The sequence below is a fragment of the Thamnophis sirtalis genome, unplaced genomic scaffold, assembly GCF_051295495.1.
Source record: "Thamnophis sirtalis isolate CommonGarterSnake01/CBP01778 unplaced genomic scaffold, rThaSir2_p1.2 scaffold_1, whole genome shotgun sequence".
Lineage (NCBI taxonomy): Eukaryota > Metazoa > Chordata > Lepidosauria > Squamata > Natricidae > Thamnophis > Thamnophis sirtalis.
In genome coordinates this window covers 159,955,213-159,969,423 of record NW_028261381.1, presented here as the reverse complement: position 1 = coordinate 159,969,423, position 14,211 = coordinate 159,955,213, and the positions used below count along the sequence as shown (strand labels likewise).

At 41.2% G+C, this 14,211-nt stretch overlaps 1 protein-coding gene across 3 annotated transcripts in view; it reads left to right on the top strand.

Moving 5' to 3' along the window:
* Positions 1 to 14,211, top strand: part of LRFN5 (leucine rich repeat and fibronectin type III domain containing 5) — a 135,739-nt gene that overhangs the window by 60,374 nt on the left and 61,154 nt on the right. Inside the window, exon 2 of one of the 3 annotated variants that reach the window (XM_087729223.1) lies at positions 4,907 to 5,040. The exons of the other annotated variants lie outside the window; for them this stretch is intronic. The gene's annotated coding sequence lies outside the window, so the exon portion shown is untranslated. The remainder of the gene's footprint in view (positions 1 to 4,906; positions 5,041 to 14,211) is intronic. 3 annotated transcript variants of the gene reach the window in all.

Below are 14,211 nucleotides of genomic sequence, written 5' to 3'. Positions count from 1 at the left end.
CAGGGTTGTTAAGTGAAGCATCCCATGACTATGCCAGACTTATGATGTCCCATTGTAATTGTTAACCAAATCACCTGCAGTCATGATATAAGACATGATTTGACCTCTACTTAGATTTTACCGCTGGGCTTTCTCTGTATCAGGGTTCCAAGTAATAAATCCATTGCAAGCAAAAACTCCGAGGCAGGTGGATTCCTCAAACAATAGCTTTATTGGAACGATCAAATTGGCACATATCTAGTGAAAACCAACTTTGAGGGGCCTCTTGGCTTTCACCTAATTAAAAGTAAAAGTTTTTCCTCCAACCTCAATCAGTCACATGGCCCAATCAAGGCAGCATCCGCTGGTCTGGTGACATCACTCCTCCTTCCTCCAGCCAGGTGTCTGAATGTCCTTGGTTCAGAAGAGAAAGTATTTTGTTTTGACTACACACTCCCAGCTATCTCTATTGCTCTCTCCCTGTCCCTCGCTCCAGAGTGACTTCGACCAGGCCAACTTCAGGGTTGACACTCTGCTTGTTGGAAACCAATTATACAACTTATACAACTTATATTGGAAGGGACCTTGGAGGTCTTCTAGTCCAACCCCCTGCCTAGGTAAGAAACCCTATACCGTTCCAGACAAATGGCTATCCAACATCTTCTTAAAGACTTCCAGTGTTGGAGCATTCACAACTTTTGGAGGCAAGCTGTTCCACTGATTAATTGTTCTAACTGTCAGGAAATTTCTTCTTAGCACCAAGTTGCTTCTCTCCTTGATTAGTTTCCTCCCATTGCTTCTTGTTCTACCCTCAGGTGCTTTGGAGAATAGTTTGACTCCCTCTTCTTTGTGGCAACCCCTGACATATTGGAAGACTGCTATCATGTCTCCCCTAGTCCTCATTTTCATTAAACTAGACATACCCAGTTCCTGCAACCGTTCTTCATATGTTTTAGCCTCCAGTCCCCTAATCCTCTTTGTTGCTCTTCTCTGCACTCTTTCTAGAGTCTCCACATCTTTTCTACATTGTGAGAATTGAGAAGCCTGCAAATGGTAATCCCATGTGGGGTGGATAAAAATTGATTATTATTTTTTAAAATAAAAAAATGAATTTTTTTGTTTAAATTGGATTTTTTAATTTTAAATTGGATTTTTTAAATTTAAATTGGATTTTTAAAATTTAAATTGGATTTATTTTTATTTTTATCAAATTTATTTTAATAAAAAGCTTTTGGAGTAAAAAATCTATTTAAAAGCAGTTTTCTGTTTAAGATACATTAATAGTTTAATGTATCTTTAGTTTATTCAGCATGAAATGGGGCTTAGTTATGTAGCATGAAGCTGTATATTCTGCAATATTGGGACTGTCCTCGAGTCAACAGCAGGTCAGAGAAGGAACTGCTGCTGCGGGACAGAGATGACAGTTGCCCTTTAAAAATTATGATTTAAATTGAGTTGATTTAAATCAAGCCTTTTTACTAGTGGTTTAAATCGTGACTTAAATCAACTTGATTTAAATCAAATCCACCCTGATCCCATGTGATGGTCCTAAACGGCCATTGGTTGTGAAGCAGAGGTGGGTTCCTACCAGTTCGCACCTGTTCGGTAGAACCGGTTCGTCAAATCTACCAAACCGGTTAGAAGAGGTTCCACCAGTGGACCCGGAAAGCAGGCCACACCTACAGAAGAGGTTCCAAAATGTTTTGAAACCCACCTCCCCCCCCTCTCTCTCTCACAGACACACACACACACACACACACACACACACACAGACACACAGAGAGAGAAAGAGAAAGAAAGGAAGAAAGAAAGAAATAAAAAAAGGAAAGAAAGAAAGAAAAAGTGAGAGAGAGATGAAAGAAAAAAAGGAAAAAGGGACAGAGAGACAAAAGGAAGGAGAGAGAGAGAAAGAAAGGAGATATATATATATATATATATATATATATATATATATATATATATATATATATATATAGAGAGAGAGAGAGAGAGAGAGAGAGAGAGAGAGAGAGAGAGAGAGAGAAAGAAAGAAAGAAAGAAAGAAAGAAAGAAAGAAAGAAAGAAAGAAAGAAAACACATGGCCGGCAAGCCATTCCCACCAGGTCACATGGCCAGCAAGCCACTCCCACAAAGGAGGCCACACCCACAGAGTAGGTTCGAAATTTTTTTGAAATCCACCACTGTTGTGAAGTCATGTGACCATAGGGATGCTGAAGCAGTTGTAAGTGTGAGGTCTAGCCATCAAGTTACTTTTTGAGTACCACTTTGAACGATTGCTAAACAGGGCAGTCCTTAAGATTGCTGCTGGTTCAGGGTGAGCGAATATAACATTATTTTCCTGAGTTGCTGGTGATTTTCCCCGGAGACTCTGGCTGATTTTTGTGGAAGACAGATGGCTAAGCAAGATGGAGCCCTGTTTTCATCCAGTTGGAGAAGTCGTCAGCCGTTAATCCAAAATTGTCCTTTAGAAGTGCCAGACTGCAGATGCAAGTTTTCATGTTGTCTTTTTAAAATGCTCTTCTTCAGTGTAATTTTAGTAGTTTCCTTTTTTTTTTTTTACATTGCAACAACAGAAAAGGATTATGTGGTACTCTTGGGTTGTCTTGAATAGTGCAGAGAGTCATTAAGGAAATTGAGAGTGGAAATGTTTCCTTTTGTGACTCAGGGTAAATAATACATCTTCAAGAAGCTCTGATCCTAATCCGCTCCGTTTATTTGACATTTAGGAAACAATTGCTGAAAATTAAGCCAGGCACTCCCATACAGTGCCCTTTGTAACAGCAGTTGATTCCGAAGGTTCCCCCCCCCCCCCTTTCTGTATTATATTTTTCTCTCTGTATTTTGGAGGCAAGGGTTTCAAGAGAAGGAGGAAGAGTTATTGAGAGCTGGCCAGAAATAATGATTCTATCAAGAATTCGTGAAATTACCAGAATAATTCAAGGTACATCAGTTTTGCAAAATTATACATCCACATTTCTACTGGCTTGGTTTTGCAGATCCTTTAGTAGATTTACTTGAGATAAAGTCCCATTGGATCATTCTGGTGACCCAATCATCATGTGACTAGACAGATAACTCTTTTGGATTGCCATTTTTATGTATCTTTTATGATTCCTCTGTATACAAGGAGAAAGATATACAAAAGGACACAAATAAAATGTCCAACTGTATTTACTTCTCGTAAATATAAATGTTGAATTATAAAAGGCTGACGGCTATGCATGCAATAAATTCATCTTTTTAAAAAGTGAAACAAGGTCTGTTAGCTTCATGTGGACTCCTTCCTTCCTTCCTTCCTTCCTTCCTTCCTTCCTTCCTTCCTTCCATCCATCCATCCATCCTTCCTTCCTTCCATCCATCCATTTCTATAGCCACCTGACTCAACCAACTCAGTGACTCCGAACAGCTTACAATTCCAAACAATCTTTTTGTTGTATCAGTACTGAAAGAAGTAGCACCCATAAGATGATAAACATAGTTCTTTTTAGTGACCTCTTGTTCACTGACCATTTGGCTTTACAATAGTGCTGAACTAAGTGATCATTATGGAAGGTCCTCATAATTGTGGCCGTCCCATGGGTTCAAGTGATTGCAATTTGAAATCTTCTTTGCCAGCTTCTGACAAAGTCAGGAGAAACTGGCAGGAAGTTGCAAGTCGTGTTCAGGCGAGGTCCTCACTTAATGACCTTCATAGCCCTTGTGTAATGATGGTAATTGGGACTTCTGGAACTTCCATCAGTAAGTGGCATGCTCCACATGGTTTTTAAAACTTACAGTATTTCTTTCCAGTGGTTAAGCGAGGATTACCTGTAAAATCTTACAGATGTTTATTTATTTGTTACTTTGAATTAAATTTATACTTTGTGTGTGTGTGTGTGTGTGTGTGTGTTCAGTATATTCTTTAAAGGGTCAGAACAAAAGAGCCTCCAGATTAATATTAGGTATAAGCACAAGACTTAGTAGTTCTCTTGCCCGAAGCTGATATTTTTCCATTTGTGTGGAACATTTTCACAGCAGAGGTCCTTCCCACTCTCCAATTTATGGCATTCTGCATTGTACACCTGATCGGGCTCTGCACTGTGGCAATTAAAATGGGTGTGGGATGAAAATACATTACAAATTCACGAAATTAATATCAAATCAGTGCCATGTGCTAGTATCTGAAATTAAAACAATTATACTAATTGATTATCTGAATTCTAATGAGACAACCCGAAAGCTTAGAGAGATTAATAGCATTTTAAATCAGATGGTCTAAAACCTGCAATTTTAAACACATCCAGAGACTATAATAGTAGCTTCCCTCTGCATTTTACAGAAGGCCTTGCCATGTCTATGAATGAGGGAAGCGAGGGAAAAAATGATTTTTGTTGTCTTTTGTTCTTTTCTTTCCTTTTTATTTGTTTATTCCAATAAAAATGCAATAAAAATGCTGTTTTGAAGGATGAGGAGCATCATTCCAGCAGGTTCCTCCCCCTCTTTCTCATTTTCTTTGTAAATTTAAACTGCAAATTTCAAGGAAGCTTCCATCTATCATAGAGTTTTTTTGTTTCAGGGATGGGCATTACAATGCAGATGCTAATAAACTCAGACCTTGAGAAGGATAGCTGCTGCTCTGGCAACAGCTGTCACTGGACTCTATGATTAATCATAGAGCCCTCTTAAAGCCTCTTCTAAAACTGCCACTCTGGCCCCATGGGTAAAGGTAAAGGTTCCCCTTGCACATATGTGCTAGTCATTCCCAACTCTAGAGGGGTGGTGCTCATGTCTGTTTCAAAGCGGAAGAGCCAGTGCTGTCCAAAGATGTCTCTGTGGTCATGTGGCCGGCATGACTAAACGCCAAAGGCACCTGGAAAGCTGTTACCTTCCCATCAAAGGTGATCCCTGTTTTTCTACTTGCATTTTTTACATGCTTTCAAACTGCTAGGTTGGCAGAAGCTGGGACAAGTAACGGGAAGTTACTCCATTACGTGGCACTAGGGATTCGAACCGCTGACCTGCCAACTTTTCTGATTGACAAGCTCAGCCTATTAGCCACTGAACTGCCACATCCCCTTGAAGGTCAGTGAATCTTATAAGAGGGCTCTAGGCTTCATCATGGCACAAGTGACCTGTTAACAGCTATAGCTCAGCAAAGTGATTGGCAACCTAGATAGGATGTTATTTGTAGTGGGGCAATCATGGTACTGTACTAATGGCTGGAGGAGGGTGGAGATTAGTTTACTCTCTGGTCTTTATAGCTCTTCTCTCTAGGTGTGTGTTGTATGTGCTGCTCGTCAACCACTATTCAGCATGAAATGTGAGACCAAAAAAAGCCATTTCTATCTCTGGTTTGTTTGCTGCAGCTCTGGGAGATTGGATCCTATTGCTCCCACAATACAAATGGAAGAGTAAAAAAAGGACAGGCTCAGCTGGGAGGTAGAGCTCCAAAGTGAATTCTGTTTCTTAATTATAGACACATCCTGTCTTTCCACTCAAAATGGCGCTCAGGCAGTCCATCTGCTGCTGCTACTAATGTAGCTTTTCTCAGCATCCCTGCTTGATGAATGAGAGGAGGCGGAGAAGCGTTGTCATGGACACAGATTTGGGAAGGGGAAGCAGAACTGGGAGGGCTGCCCTTTGATCCTCTCAGTTCCCAGTATTGTGAAGCAGAGACGTCAATCTTGCTTGGTTTAATTAAGACATATGTCCTGCCTGCAAAACATTTCTCTTCAGTCCTTGAGTTTCTTAGAGGGAAAAATAAATATCCTTCCTCTGTATACTTCTGGCATACATGCTTGTGCTATACGTTATTCTTGAGCTTGCTTCCCACAAATAACCCTGCGTAGTTTCTTGCATGATTTACATTGTGCTGTTAGTGCAGGGATGGCAAACCTTTTGGGCTTGGCCTGTCAAAAATTCAGAAAACTCCTTGACTCTTGCTGGCATGACACACCTACATACCTACACACACCTACACACACACACACGAGCCCTCTCCAGTCCTTCTCTCTGGACTCTAGAAATTGTGTGAAAGGTCCCTGCTTCCCTTCGGCCTCTGGATCCTCAGAAAGACATGCCCGAACAATTGTCAGATTCCTCAGGTTGTAAGTCTGGTGTGTCACCAAAAATGGCCTAGCGTGCCACCAGGTTCACCATCACTGTGTTAGTGACTTACATTCCCCCAAATGCTGTCAAGATTCCTGTGTTGTCTCTGCCGACTGTGCAGCATTGGTGAGGCTTCCCTGGAATTGACTCATGTCTTAGCAGAGGCACAGATTGGATGAGGCTTCTTTAATGTCATTGGTCCTGCCTGCTGGGCTTGAATATGTGCTCTCTATTTTTATGCAGTTGAAGTTCACAGTTCTGCAGTCAAGGCCAAGCTCTCTTGCACAGTGATATTCTCCCTGTTGGCCATTTCATTGCTCTGGGAAGGACCTACAGATGCATACCCAGCACAGCTGGCTAAGCAGGGGAATTTAGCAGAAGGACCCTAGGGAGCCATTGCTTTAGAAAATCTTAAGAGGTCATATATGGATTCAGGGTGAATATTACAAGTAATTTCTAGCTGGTAAAATTGTTGAAGCGCTGGAATAGTTTGCACAAAACAGTGAGGGAATTCTCCTCAATGGAGATTTTCAAATAAGCAGGATAGCCACTTCTTAGGGATGATTTAATGGATTTATACATACTAAGCTGTGGTTGACTTTTATGTGCTTTTCCCAATTATCACCTTCCTAATCCATATTGGTTCCACCTTCCTTCATATAGAATCAGTGGTGGGTTGCAGGAGGTACGCCCCGGTACGGGTATACCGGAGCCAGCCCGGAGCACCAGATACCGTTCTGGTATGGTGCTCCAAAGGGCCCACCTGCCCGCCCGAGCTCCTTACCTGTGTTTTAAAGCTTCTGCGCTGCTGCACACGGACATGGCGTGTACAGCGCCTGTGTGATGATCCGCGGAGCATCTGAAGCATCGTGGAGCGTCACGGAGGCGCTAAGATGCATGTGCGCGCTGCGTGTGTCCTTGAGGACATCACTTTGAAATTCACCACTGTATAGAACGGACACAGTTTTAGCCCAAGAATGAATATTGTAGTCTTGTAAAGCTTTAAACTGATACCTGTTCTGACCTAGGCTTCCCGAAAGCATGAGGCAGACTCCTTGTCCCAACAAAAAGCTCTTTTTATTAATTAACTGTGAATTCTGTTCATTCACATCCAGCAAAGTCTTTCAAGGGAGGATTTACAGTCACAGACCTTATCTGGCTTGGAGAGCTGACAGGCCGATATTTGCAAAACTTGGCAAAGAGTCTTGGAGAGTCACGAACCAATTAAGCGAACTAATTGTCTCCTGCAAACTCCACTTGCCTTTTGCTCCTCTTTTATGCTTTCTGGGAGGGGCCATTCATCGTCCACCTGTGGCCTTACTCCCAAGCCGACCAATGTTCTTTAACTGTTCCCTTCGTCTGGCAATTCTACGCATATGCACACTGGGAACAGGCTCCAGCTGTTCCTCTGCCTCACTGATGTCTGACTCTGAAGGCAGCTGATAACTGGCATATGGATCTGGCCCCCTCTTTGCCTCCGACACAGAGCCCTCATCAGAGCCTTCCCCAGATTCCAGGACTGGCCCATGTTTCTCCCCAACCTCCTCACTGTCCGAATCTGCTGCCAGTGCCACTGGTTGCTGGCGGATCACAACAATACCTTAATTTGTTTGACACCCCAACTTCTCCATTAAACAAAACAAACACTTTAATTGGAGCCAGGCCTGCACAAATATAAGTATAGCACCTAGCAGTGTTTCCATCTGATATATGCAAGTAGCCTCTGCAAACGTTAATAGGCAAAGTAAAAGACAAGTAGACAAAGAGCCAAAATTTAAACCCCTCAGAAAGGGCCCGCAACTTGGGAGTCCTCCTGGATTCACAGCTAACTTTTGATCACCATCTCTCAGCTGTGACCAGGGGGGCATTTGCCCAGGTTCGCCTGGTGCGCCAGTTGCGGCCCTACCTGAATCGGGAGGCCCTCACAACAGTCACTCGAGCCCTTGTGATCTCTAGGCTGGAATACTGTAATGTGCTCTACATGGGGCTGCCCTTGAAGAGCATCCGAAGACTTCAGCTAGTCCAGAATGCGGCCGCGCGAGTGATCGTGGGCGCACCACGGTTCGCCCACATAACACCGATCCTCCGTGAGCTGCACTGGCTACCTGTTGGTCTCCGGGTGCACTTCAAGGTCTTACTCACCACCTATAAAGCGCTCCATGGTAGTGGATCTGGCTATTTGAGAGACCGCCTTCTGCCAATTACCTCCCTGCGTCCCATCAGATCGCATAGAGTTGGCCTCCTCCGTATTCCATCCGCCAGTCAGTGCCGACTGGCGACTACTCGGAGGAGAGCCTTCTCTGTTGCGGCTCCGACACTATGGAACAATCTCCCCGTGGAGATTCGTACCCTCACCACCGTCCAGGCCTTCCGTACAGCCCTCAAGAACTGGCTAACCCGTCAGGCCTGGGGATAATCTTATTTTGCCCCTCCCGAATGCTGAGTGAATGTTGAGTTTTATAGTTTAATTTACTTTGTGCACATTTCTTTTTTTGTATTGTCCTACACTCCCCTTCCTTTTTTGATTGTAAGCCGCCCTGAGTCCCCTCAGGGAAAAGGGCGGCCTATAAATAAACTACAACAACAGTTTGGTTTATCGGTTAAGGCACCAGGCTAGAAAGTATGCTGAGAATTCTTTCCTGAACAAAATACCTGCTGAAAATATGGTGGTGCATCAGCCAGGAAAAACTCTGCTGCTAAAGGAAGTGATGGGAAGCCAGTTTGCCATAGTGGTGAAGGTGCTGGCCTAGAAACCAAGCGACTGTGAGTTCTAATCCCACTTTAGCCATGAAAGTCAGCTGGGTGACCTTGGGCCAGTCCATATAGTCTCAGTCCAACTCACCTCACAGGTTTATTGTTGTGAGGGAAATGGGAAGGTGAAGTAGTATTAGGTAGGTCTCAGCGGTGGGATTCTCTTACCTTCCCTACTGGTTCGCAAATGTGAGTGTGTGTGCATGTTTGCTTCGCGTGCACCACATCTGCACATACACACCATCTTCTGTGCATGCGCAGTGTTCACACATTTATGTTGGAGTGGATAGGCAGAGCCTCCCGCAACCACAGCTACCAGTTCACCCGAACCAGAGAGAACTGGCTGAATACCACTTCCTTGAGTTGTTTATATAAAATAATAAAGGTAGGATAAAAAGACTACAATTTTTAGGATTATAGCTTTCTCAGCATTTTTTATTCATGTGTGTTTCCACTTCAAAATGCTGGGAGTGCATTAATTAATTGCCTATCCTTTCTTAGGCAGTGCTCAACTCTGTCCAAAGTCTAGTTGTGAAGTGGGTATTGATATAAATACATAAGGGCATCCAACGATGGATCTGTTTAATGGCAGATTTGGAGAGGCGATTCTCCTCCTTTTGTGGAGAATTCAGGCAGTGAATTCTAATTTCAGACCTGCTTAAGGATGCTGGTTTGAGAGAAGACACGACAACAGGGCCAGTTGCTAAGGTCATTTCCCTCGAGTCCCTTGTCCAGATCATGTTTTTTTTTTTAAAAAAAAAACCGCTCTTTTCCCCAGCCTGTTCCTAGAAAAGAAGCCAGTAAGCTAGGAAAGGAATAGTTATAAATTACAGCATTCAGTATATAAAGCTGTGAGGGGGGAAAAATATCCATTGGAAAGTTGCAAGTAATAGGCCGAGGAGTGAGCTTGCAGACCTCACTGAGCCAAAGTTTTAAACTAAAATAATTGCAAAATATACCCGACTAATATTTCCAAATATGCTGACTTGTGCAAAATCTGTACTTGATGTAGATATATTTAGAACAGGAAGTATGAGATGATGGGAAATAAGGAACTGAAAGTGACAGCTGTCTGAAAACTTCAAATGTGCGGGGGGGGTATGTGGAGACTGTCTGGAACATCAAGTGAATGAGAAAGTGAAAGTACGGGGGGGGGCAGGAAATCTCAGATGGGCACATATGGTAGAAGTAGGCTCTGCAAAAAGAGGAAGTTACTCTGGTGATATTCCATAGGAACAGAGAGGTGAAAAAGGTATACAAATGAAGGTTTGTGATCATGTCGATGCCATTGATGGTAGCTGCTCCTCACTGGACATAGCTGACCTGTATTGCAACTCGAAACTAAAAGTACAGTCTTACTGAAGCACTAATGCAAATCTCTGGCATTTTTCATGTTTGAACTAACCATGAAAAAAATAAACCTTTTGATTCAAAGCAGAATTGTGGTTGCAGGTTTGCATTTCTATTTTTAGTGTTTTTGAATTTTACTACAAAGCTAAGAAAGATGAAATAAACATGGATAAAGTAGCAGGAGTGGTGCAACAAAGCAAGTCCCCCCCCCCATTCTATAAAGAAAAAAAACAATTTGGGTGCCAGATAAGTTGTTTTCGGGCACAGCAATGTCTGCTATCAGGATGTCCCAATTAAAAATGGCCCTCCTTTCATTGTTTTACGTTTCTGGTAAGATATGGATGCTTCAGTGGAAGAATAAATGAGGTGCAATTATGAGAACTAGCTTTAGGCATGGTGTGGACATTTAGCATCTGTGCTTTATGTGAGATGCAAATGTGAGATAAAAATATTTTAAATTACAGCACATTTTAAATAACTAAATAATGCTTGTCAATCTGGACAACGCAGATGGAGTAGTAGATGAAAGTGGCTGACCAACGTGAGGCTCCATTGGGGAAGTGGAAATAGCAGGAAGATTCTTGGAAGCGACCAGGTATTACTGGAGCTCTTGACTTCAGGGAAAATAGAATTGGAACCGAGGCACACACTTTATTTACTTCTATTTCAAACATCAGCTTTTAATAAACTTAACGCAAGGCTAGATTCTAGGTTCTTGCAGGAAGAAAAGTTAATGGGAAAATCCTAATTTTAACTACAGTGATATTAAAAGCATGGTTGTAAACAACTCCAACAAGAACACTAATTTAAAAAAAAAAACAAGAAAAAGAAGGCAATATGATTTTACAAACTGAATAGTGAGAATCAGGAAGAAAGGAAGGGAAGGGAAATGGACGGGGAAATGGAAAGGGACAGATTTCAAAAGTATAGTCAGGTAGCTCAGACTTGTGAAGCTGTGTCAGGAAAACTTAGAATGTGCTAAGCACAAAAAAGGGGGACTTAGGTATATTTAAAGAGAAAATAATGAATTTTAACAGATACAGGTGCAAAGTTCCTCACTTAAAAATCAAATGCAGAGGTATAGGACATGAGATACTAAGCTTAGTAATATGATTGTGAAAAACATTTTGGGATAGCCACTTTAGGCGCCCTGGTGGTGCAGTGATTAGAATACAGTATTGCCAATGAACTTTGCCCACAGCCTGAAGTTTGATCCTGATGGGGCTCAAGGTTGACTCGAAGGTTGACTTGGCCTTCCATCCTTCCGAAGTCAGTAAAATGAGGAGCCAGATTGTTGGGGGCAATATGCTGACTCTGTAAACCAATATGCACCTGTATCTGTTAAAATTCATTATTTTCTCTTTAACTATACCAAAGTCCCCTTTCTTTTATGCTTAGCACATTCTAAGCTTTCCAGAGATTGCAGTAAAGTACATGGGCTGGTATATAAATCTATGTGTTACTGCTGTAATAGTAGACAAATGTAATCCAGCAGTGTGATCTGGCTACAAAGTGCAAATTTTGGATTGCATCAACAGCAGAATAATTTCCAAACAATGGAAAGTAATGATTCCATTCTCTTCTCTGGTCAGATTCCCCCCTGGTGCTGTGTTTCAGCTTTGGGTACTTTACTTGGGAAAATTCAGAGCATGGCAGTGAAGATAATCTGCTGAACTAAGCCTATGAAAAAGTTTCAAAGAGATGGTATGTTTAGCCTGGAGAAATGAGAAATCTGAGAAGAGACATGGTAGAGCATACCTGAACAGATGTTATGTTGAAATTTTACCATCTCGCATTGCCAAATGGAGGCTGTGGAATAACGCATTTAAGCTTCAGAAATTCAAAATTCGGACGGAATGCTAGAAAAAACAATCTAATAAAGTAGTTCCCTAAGCAACCAATTAATCAGAGGGACGGTGGTCTTCTCTTCACTTGGATGTGTTCAGAGGGAGACCAGACAGCCTACTCTCTGCAATGCTTTAATTTGCATTCCTACACTGAGCTGGAGATTAGATTGAAGGAACTCCATTGCCTCTACTAATTTTTACAATTCATGGAAATCCTTTTTAGTCATATATATAACTGTTGTGGCTGGTCTGATTTTTCCTCTTGGTGTCTTGGGGATCACAACAGTTTTTAATCCATGGTTTATTGCTGAATATGTTGTGTGAACTCTTCCTGTTATGAGCTGTTCATTAAAGCAGGGTTAAGCAGGCTGCAGATAAGTACAGTGTGTAAATCTGATCTCCTTTGTTGGAATGTTAATGGAGTTTCCTTATCCAGGCATTATTTTTTTATTTCAGTAGGAAAATGGATGTCAAGTGTTACTATTACATCCCGGTTTAAAAAAATAAATAAATACTTGGTGCATTGAATATTAAGGCCATGAAATGCTTTGGATTCAATTCCGGAAAGATGGAGTGTGTGATGGCACAAATGTGTCAATTATCTGCAACATTTTTAAAGGAACCATTTATGTTCTATTATGTCAAGCATGCCTTCCTGGAAAAAGTAGGATTCCATTGTTCATTCCAGTTGCATTCCTATTTGTGATTTAGAAAGATGAAGGTATTCAATGCCTTATTATGGGATTAACTGCAGGATTCCAGTCACTTGAGATATTGTGAATTTTAATTAGAACTGTTGGTCATAATGCTTCTTCATGTAGTACAGATTACATAAAGAGCTGGTCAAAGGTTTAAAAAAGTCTTAAGTTATTTTGATGTTACATAAGATTAAAAAATCAAGGATAAAAGGGCTAAATTTGCTATGTAACTGATAGCATGGACAGTTCTCACAGCCTGATTCTTTGTGCACTGTATATATTACCACTAAGACATCTGATTTACAAGTCTATAACTGGGGTGGTTCTCTTACTAATATCTATTGTACTACACTGCTTAAGTTTGCCGAAGTGATTAATTACACAGCAATGCAGTCCTGGTTTAAAACCCTTTGCTATAAATCTCAAGCTATAAATCTCATAATTGGATAGTGGGAGCACAAATACTGCATCTTCTTAAGATTCAGTTGAAGAAATAGAAATAGAATTGAAACTAAGAAATTTTACGTGGAACTGAAAGATTTGATTCAGGAGATAAAAGCATGCTAACAACATAAATCTAGAGGTCAGTCCTGCATTCAGTGCAACTAACTTCCCTGTACATCTGCTCTGCATACAGATGGTCCTTGACTTATGACTGTAATTGAGCCTGGAATTATTATGGTTGTGTGTCATGCTGGCCATTAAGTGGGTCATCATGTGACTACACCCAATTTTATAACCTTCTTTGTTAGTGGTTGTTAAGTAATGCAGTTGTTGTGAAGAGAACAGTGAGGTTGTTAAGTGAATGCTGCAATCATTAAGCAAACCCATGTGGACAATGGGTGTTTTTTGTTGGAAATCAGAAATAAATGCTGGTGTCCAGCAAAATATGTCGTAAATTACAGTCGGGACTCTGCAAACAGCTGTAAATGTGGGCTGGTTACTAAGTGCCCAAAATGTGATCACGTGACAGTGTGAAAACTTCGAAACCAGTCACAAGAGCTGAAGAAGCTTCTTGGATGAGTAGCAAAACGTCTTCAAAGAAAAAACAGAAAGTCCAGTTGCCTCTCAAAAATGCACCTTTGGGACAGTCACAAGTACTTTTTTTTTTTTGTATTTGTCATAAGTTGAGGCTCATGGGTAGAACAGAGATGGCCTAAACAAGGATCATTTCATGCAGTTTTTTGATCGGATCTGCATTCTTCATTCTTCTTGCCCCCAGAAGTTCTTTTTGACAACATATTTCAGATGTAATAGACTAGAATAGAATGTAATAGAATGTTCCTTAATCATCTTTTGTGATAGAGGTTGCTTTCAAAGTAACTCCTAAAAACATACCTGGAGTGTGCTGAAGTAACATCTCCCAAAGGAATTTAAACATAACTCTTGTTTTATATCTCTAGGCCTTAAAAAGGAGCCATGGGCATTAAAAAAAATATAAAACAGCAGAGTGAGTCATCAATTCATGCATTATTTTGTTGAGAAGCGTTGATTAAAAA